This window comes from Phyllostomus discolor, chromosome X (genome assembly GCF_004126475.2).
Source record: "Phyllostomus discolor isolate MPI-MPIP mPhyDis1 chromosome X, mPhyDis1.pri.v3, whole genome shotgun sequence".
Classification (NCBI taxonomy): Eukaryota; Metazoa; Chordata; class Mammalia; order Chiroptera; family Phyllostomidae; genus Phyllostomus; species Phyllostomus discolor.
In genome coordinates this window covers 59,287,796-59,295,356 of record NC_050198.1, presented here as the reverse complement: position 1 = coordinate 59,295,356, position 7,561 = coordinate 59,287,796, and the positions used below count along the sequence as shown (strand labels likewise).

The 7,561-nt window shown below is 43.2% G+C and overlaps 1 non-coding gene across 1 annotated transcript; it reads left to right on the top strand.

Annotated features, from left to right (window-relative positions):
* Nucleotides 1–7,235: 7,235 nt before the first annotated feature.
* LOC114505798 lies at nucleotides 7,236–7,342 on the top strand. The gene has a single exon (XR_003685268.1). It is a non-coding gene; the product is annotated as a U6 spliceosomal RNA (small nuclear RNA).
* Nucleotides 7,343–7,561: the final 219 nt, after the last annotated feature.

The following is a 7,561-nucleotide window of genomic DNA, read 5'->3' as shown; positions in this document are numbered from 1 at the left end:
CTATCTATGTATGTATCATATATCATCTTATAGGTTCTGTTTTATTAGTGAACTCTGATTACAGTTATCAACAAGAAGACTATGTTTACAGATGCAAATGTGGGTAGGTAAAGTAATGAGGTGGTAGGACTATGTGGAAGTTCTCTTTTGGTGGCTACAATTTTCTACTAAAATAGGAAGCAAGAGAAAATTTGGGGTAGGGAGGTGGTGTTGGTAGTTAGGATAGAGAGAAGATATGAAATAGTAACTTGCAAAAGTCAGAAAGTTAAAGGACAGGAGACCTATAGAGCAATTGACTTGCAGAATTAAGGGCCTAATTGAGATTTATGGTCATGAATTTATACTGATATTAATTGCCTTGGCTGGTGTAGCTCAGTGAATTGAGCATGGGCCTGCACAGCAAAAGGTCACTGGTTTAATTACTAGTCAGGGCACATGCCTGGGTTTAGGGTGGGTCCCCAGTGGGGCACCCATGACAGGCAACCACACATTGATGTTTCTCTCCCTCTCTTTCTCCCTCCTTTCCCTTCTCTATGAAAATAAATAAATAAAAATATTTTAAAAATAAACTGGTATTAGTCATGTGGTTGTGTATTTTCCTCTAGTCAAGTTGAGCTGTGCGGTTCAGGCTCCTTCAGGTGTATTTGGATTTACTTTGAGTTATGATTTTGTCAGGGAAGCAATACAAAGTAAGAGAGGGGCAGGAGAGTGGGGGACATATGTAAAGGAGTGATTATAAAGGTTGAGCGTGGAATTTGAGCTAGGGAAGCTGTTGGGAACCACCCTGCCTGGTTTCAGAAGCTGTAATCCCCTGTGGCTAAGGCTGAGTAAAAAGACCTTGGGACCATAACCCATTAAGGAGACAAAGCTTATCTTCCTTGTAGGGGCACAGCCTCTGCCTCCTTTACTTCACCCTGCTTGGCCCCAGATGGATCACTAGTTAGCCAATGACAGGTAAGATTCCTCAAGGGAGGGATGACCTAAGATAGACATGGTCATGAAGGGGCCCTCAGGGAAGGACGTGGGGGGGCTATAGAAAAATGGGGTGATAGACCCTCACCCCTCAGCTTTGACATAGCCGGAGTCCTCATTCTGTCTGCAAGAGGTCTCCTAATATCTTGGCTGCCTTACTTCCCCTGCCTGATTTAAGCCTGAAACAATGGCTTAAGCCTGAAACAAAGCTGGAAGTAGGAGGTGGGTATGGCCCTATGCTTGAAAGGTCAGGTTCCTAAGGGTGATAAGGCCTAAGAAAGAATGCACAAAGTCCTATGAAACCTACTTTGGTAATAGCCTCAATTTAAATGATGAGGGTCCAGGCACGAAAAGAGTTTGTTCCCCAGTTTTATGGCCCTTTAGCTAGTAGCCCTTCAAACCCTTTAGCTTGAAATTGAGATTATGTATGGTTTGCTATAATTGCAATGACAAGGGTTAGAATATGGCCATGCCAGTGAGTAACTGAGGTGGGGTCAAAGACAATGTTATGGAGGAGAAATATTCAAGGAACTGAAGGATCCAGTGTGTCAGAATGATCATTCCTGAGTTTACCAGGAATTGAGAGAGAACCATTACCATTAAGAGTTACTGTGTTCCAGGAGCTAAAATATTTTAGAAATAACTCTGTATTTTCATGATTTTAATCTCTTTGAATTAATTAAAAAGTTTTGTTCTTCATTAGAATATACTGTTACCCTGGTCTTTGAAAAATGTTTCTATGTTCTTTTGAGGCATTAGTATATGTTACCTAAAACCAAAACAGAATCCACTTTCTCAGGAGAATTATTAGTCTGTTTTTCTACAGTGGGAAAATAGATCTGTGATCTCCAAAATTTACTTCACTTCAATTTAACATGTAGCATCTTTTTATTTAGCAGGCATTGTGTTACAGAACAAAAAAGGGGGGGCCTGGGATGATATACTATTATTGAAAAAAAAAAAAACAACCCAGGTCCGTCATGTCCGCCACCCGAGGAAAGACGTTTCTCAATGCCAGAGATTTGTGAAAAGGAAAGAAAATGTTTATTTAATGCTATACAAACTTCAAGTAGTGACCTAATGTCTTCACCAAAATCCCAAAGTCCCTTAAAACACCCACAAACAGACACAGTCCTTCCTTCCTTCCTTCCCCCTTTGCCCAGTCCAGAGTACCATATCTCAGCAAAGGAAATAGAAGTCCATGGCTCAGGCAGTCCTCTGGTTCTTCCCAGTTAGTACTCCATCTCGACTGGGAGACCTCCCTGGGTTCCCGGCACCCTCAGCTGAGTTGCTGGGATCTCTGCTAAAACCAGGCAGTGGTTCTCCCTTCTAAAGCTGTGGGGGTCCCCACTCTGGCAAAGGCACGTGGTCCTCTCTCCCCAGACCACGGGAGTCCCCACTCTGCCAGAGCCATGTGGTTCTCCCTCTCAGGGCTGTGGGAGTCTCCACTCTGTCAAGGCCGCATGGTTCTCTCCCTCAGGGCCGCGGGAGTCTTCACTCTGCTAAAGCTGTGTGGTTCTCTCTCCAATGGCTGCTGCATCTGGGTTTAAATCCCCGCGCCAATCTTCCTCTGCAGCCCCATTTCTGACTCCTCCCACACTCGGCTTCACATGCCAGAACTCATACCCTTCCAGCTTTACTGGACTGCCATCATGGGTCTGGGCAGGTGTGGCCCCAAGTCCTGGAGCCAATCATCTCCAAGCTCCCATGCAGGCGCTGTATCTTGGGGGACCTGCCCCCCAGTTACGTCTTCATGGGGAATTTACTTCCATTCCCCTAGCTCAGAGCATGGCCACAGCTTTTTAGCACATTTAAGTGACCAGCCAAAGGCTATAGATATGTTAAATGACCATGCCAGAGGTTAGCTGCAAGGCTGTTGCTATGTGAAACAGCTCTCAATGGCCCTGCTCCATGTGTCCCTTCCCCCAACCCACACCTGGGGGGGTGGGGGTGAGGACATCTTAAAATCTCCTGGACACCTTGAGTTCTGGACCCCATTTTAAATGCCCATTTGGGGTCCCCCCTCTTGGCTGCACCCTGTAACATTGAGAGTCAGTAAGAGCTCCAACAGTTCTAGATTTAAATTTCACCCTCCAGCACTCCTTACATATAACCTCTCCCAGTTTGTATATATTAAGGGTGTTGTTTATCCTCTGAACACAACATAACCAGTGGATGGCAGGGTCTCATGAAAAGGTTAACTATAGTTGTGATTATTATTATTATGGTTTATATTTACAAGATATCTTAGCTTGGGTACCCCAAAGTCAGATCTTGAAATGAAGACTTGAGTGCAAGTAGTTTATCTGAGAAGTGATCCCAGGGAGCAGTGGTAAGGGATTGGGGAAGTAGAAAATAAGACAGACAACTAATAGAAGGTATTGGACTCACCCCTTCAACCTTTCCAAACCAAGGGGGTCAAGAAATGCAGTCCTATTAGGTGCTAGGAACAGAGGAGAAATGGAAATACTTAGAATGTAAACAAACAAACAAACAAACAAACAACAACAACAAAAAACAGTGGACAAGGAATTCAAATACAAATCCTCCAAAGAAGATATACAAATAGCCATCAAGTACACAAAACTATGCTCACCATCATTAGACATTAAGGAAATGCATATAAAGCCACACAGGATACCATTTTAAACACACTGTAATCACAAAGGCGAACAACACAAATATTGGTGAGGATGCAGAGAAACTGGAACCTTTATACATTGCTTTTGCCATTGTAAAATGGTGCACCCACTTTGAAAAAGAGTTTTGCAGGTTCTCAAAAATGTTAAACAGACTTACCGTATCAGGAGAAATAAAAGCATACGTACACACATACATACACACACACAAATTTGCACACAAAGCATAGGAGTATTATTCGTAAGAGCCCACAAGTAGAACAATCACAATGTCCATCAGTTGATGTTGGAAACAAAAATGTGGTATTTCCATACAATAAAAGTTATTCAACAATGAGAACAAAATGAAGTACTGACACATGCTAGTACAAAAATGAACCTTGAAACACAATGCTATGTGAAACAAACCAGCTACTGAGGACCACAATTGTGTTATTCCATTCTTGTGAAATGTCCACAATAGGCAAACCCATAGAGGGTAAAAGTAGATTAATGGCTGACTAGAGGTTAGGAGAGGAGATGGAGAGTGATTGTAATGGATACAAGTTTCTTTTTGGGTGAAAGGAATATTCTAAAATCAATCATGCTGAGAAGATGGTAGCAGAATATATGGAAGTTATGTTCACCTCTTCCCACACCAGAACTGGAATTACAACTAAACTAAAGAACAATCAGCCTGAATAACCAACTGAATACAAGCTGAACAGAAGTCTTATAACTAAGGATTTACAGAAGCCACATCAAGACTGTAGGAAGGACAAAGGTGCACAAAGGGCTGACTCCACACCCACGTGTGGCAGCTGAGTATCCAGAAGGATAGTTCAGCTGCAATGATTATCCTTTAGGAACATGGAATATCAGCCTCACACTGGACTCCACAGCCTGGTGAAACAGACCCAGGAAGAGGCACCCACATAACATCTGGCTGTGAAAATCAGCAAGGATTTTGTATGCTAAGGAGAGATGGAAGTCTGCTGGAAACCCAAATGATCTCTTAAAAGGCAACACATAAAATCTTGTTTTCAGACACTCACCCTTGGCTTTGGCAGAGGAAGGGAGGATTGGACCAGACTGGAGTCATATAAAGACAGATTAGGTTGTATGGTTCTGGAGAGAGAGCTGAAGGGACAGCCAGCAGGGTCCCTGTGCTGAGTCCTTCTCCCATTACCACCCACAGATGCCACCTTTCCTGGGTCAATCAGTCCCTTCCAAAATGCACTAGTCCCAGGGGGCCTGCACAAGACCCACCTTCACTACCCTCTGTCACATGGCCTTGTTGAGCTCCCACCCTGCAGAGGAGTCTGTTGCCTGACCCTGTGGTGTAGACTTTCTTGAGGTGACCTTGAGGGGAAACACTGAAAGAACAGAGACAATGGTGTGTGGCAATGGGGCAGAGGCCATTTCTCCTGTCTCCTTCAGGGTACCACAGAAACTACCACATGCAGTGGGTGCCAGAGAAGTGGCACCCAAATCCCCACTGGCCAAAGAAGTTGTGCCTTGCACTAGAGAAGCAAAACCCTGACCCCCACAGGCCAGAGTAATAGCTACACATTCCCTCATGAAAGATCCACTAGACATATCAGGAAAGAACCACTAGCTCCACTCTCCTGACTCCCTGAGGCCCTGCCTTGCTGAACTTACAATCTGTAATATTGTCAGCATGCTGTTTCTGGTGCAGAAGACTTTCTAGGAGGGCTGGGCACACTCTGGGAAAAACTTAGTTGTGTGGCTCTTGGTTGGGGGCCATTTTCCGTTGAACACTAGACCAGAGCCACTAATCCTGTGCAGAGCCCTTCCTTCACATGTGCAAAGCTTGGTCTATTCAGGACTGAGAAACACTGCTGGATTCACCCTGATGAATACCTGAAATGCTGACTCCCCACAAAGGTCTGTGGGCACCCAGCTGTTGGCAGCTAACCTTTGTGCACCCTGAGACTCTTGCTGAGTGGCCTCAAACCCAGCACTGAGGTCATGATTAAATCTGTACCAATCTGGTGAACACCATTTTCCCCTACTTGGTGACAAACTGAGAGACTCCCTCCAGTAACTCACTATAGCCAGAGGCTCTTTCAGTGACTGAATCTAACAGGCAGCTCAAGGCAGAAGCAGATCTCAGGGAGGCTTGGGCCTGTGGCTGAACTGCCCCTGGGCTCAGTGCTGGTGGAAGCCAGCCTTGATATACAGATTGGATGCTCCTATGCACACCCAGACCCAACAGAGGCAGCCATATACTGTAGATGATCACTTTGTAGCTCCAAATGGGTAACCCAGGGCCAGTTACAAGTAAGGCCTGGCATTGATGGCACTGTAGTTCCTCCCAAGTGGCCCCAGAACCAACACATCCAGTGGTTCATAACAAATCAAAGCATGATGAAGTTAACTCCATGAATGGTGCACAAAAAGGAGATCTTATTAGTCATCAGAGCCTGCTAAAGTGAATTTAGATTTGTGGAGTCAGCTCCTGCACAGGAGCTTACACATTACACTCAGGGTCAAACCTCATAGGCTAGCCAAAGAAGCAACCCCACCCACAGATGGGCCAACAGCAATCAAGGCTCAACTACAATAAGAGGGCTGTATAACACAAACAAGAAACATTTCTGGAGCACCTAGCTCAGGTGATCAGAAAGAGTCCACCATAAGACACTTACCACATAAGACCAGAATACTAAGACTGGAAGACATAGAAGATCTATCTAATACGCAGAAACAAATATAGAGAGACAGCCCAAATGGGGAGACGAAGAAACATTCCCCAAATGACAGAAAGGTAGAATTCCCCAGAAAAAAGCTAAAAATAGCAGAGGCAAGCAACCTATCAGACACAGAGTCCAAAACAATAGTTATAAGAATGATCAAGGAACTTACTGAGAACTTCAAGAGAAAGATAGCTACCATAAAAAAACAGAGAAACCATAAAAAAGAAGCAGTCACAAATGAAGGATACAATATCTGAAATGAAGAATACATTAGAAGGCATGAACAGTAGGTTGGATGATGGAGAAAATCAATTCATTGATCTGGAAGACAAGGTAACAAAACCCACAAAATCAGAGCAGCAAAAAAACCCCACAAATTCATAAAAAATAATGATTTTTTCAGAGACTGAGGGAACAACATGAGGCAAAACAACATCCCCATCTTAGAGGTACCAGAAGGAGATGAAAGACAACAAGGGATTCAGAACCTATTTAAAGAAATAATGATGAAAACTTCCCTAACCTGGTGAAGGAAATAGATACACAAGTCCATGAAGCACAGAGAGGCCGAAACAAGATGAACCCAAAGAGGCCCATACAAAGACATATCATAATTATACTGGTAAAGATTAAAATCAAAGAGAGAATCTTAAAAGCCACAAGAGAAAGGCAGTTAGTTACCTACAAGGGAGCTCTTATAAGACTCTTGGCTGATTTCTCAACAGAAATATTTCAGGACAGAAGGGACTGGCATGAAATTTCCAAAGTGATGAAAGCAAGGACCTACAACCAAAATTACTCTACTCAGCAATGCTATAATTAAGAATCAAAGAAGAGATAAAAAGCTTCCCAGACAAGAAAAAACAAAGAAGTTCATAATCACCAAAACCAGTGTTTAAAAAAAAATGTTAAAGAATATTCTTAAGTGCTCACTTTGGCAGCACATATACTAAAATTGGAATGATACACAGAAGATTAGCATGGCCCCTATGCAAGGATGACATGCAAATTCAGGAAGTGTTCCATATTTTTCAGAAGATCTGATCAGCAAGTTGGAGGACAAAGTAGAAAAGAACACCCAGAAAGAGCAAGAAAAGGAAAAGAGGCTCAGAAAGAATGAAGAGGGATTAAGAGAAATGCAAGACAATATGAAATGTAATACTATCCATATAATAGGGATACCAGAAGGAGAAGAAGAGCAAGGGATATAAAAACTATTTGAAAAAGTAAAAATGGAAAACTTCCCTAATT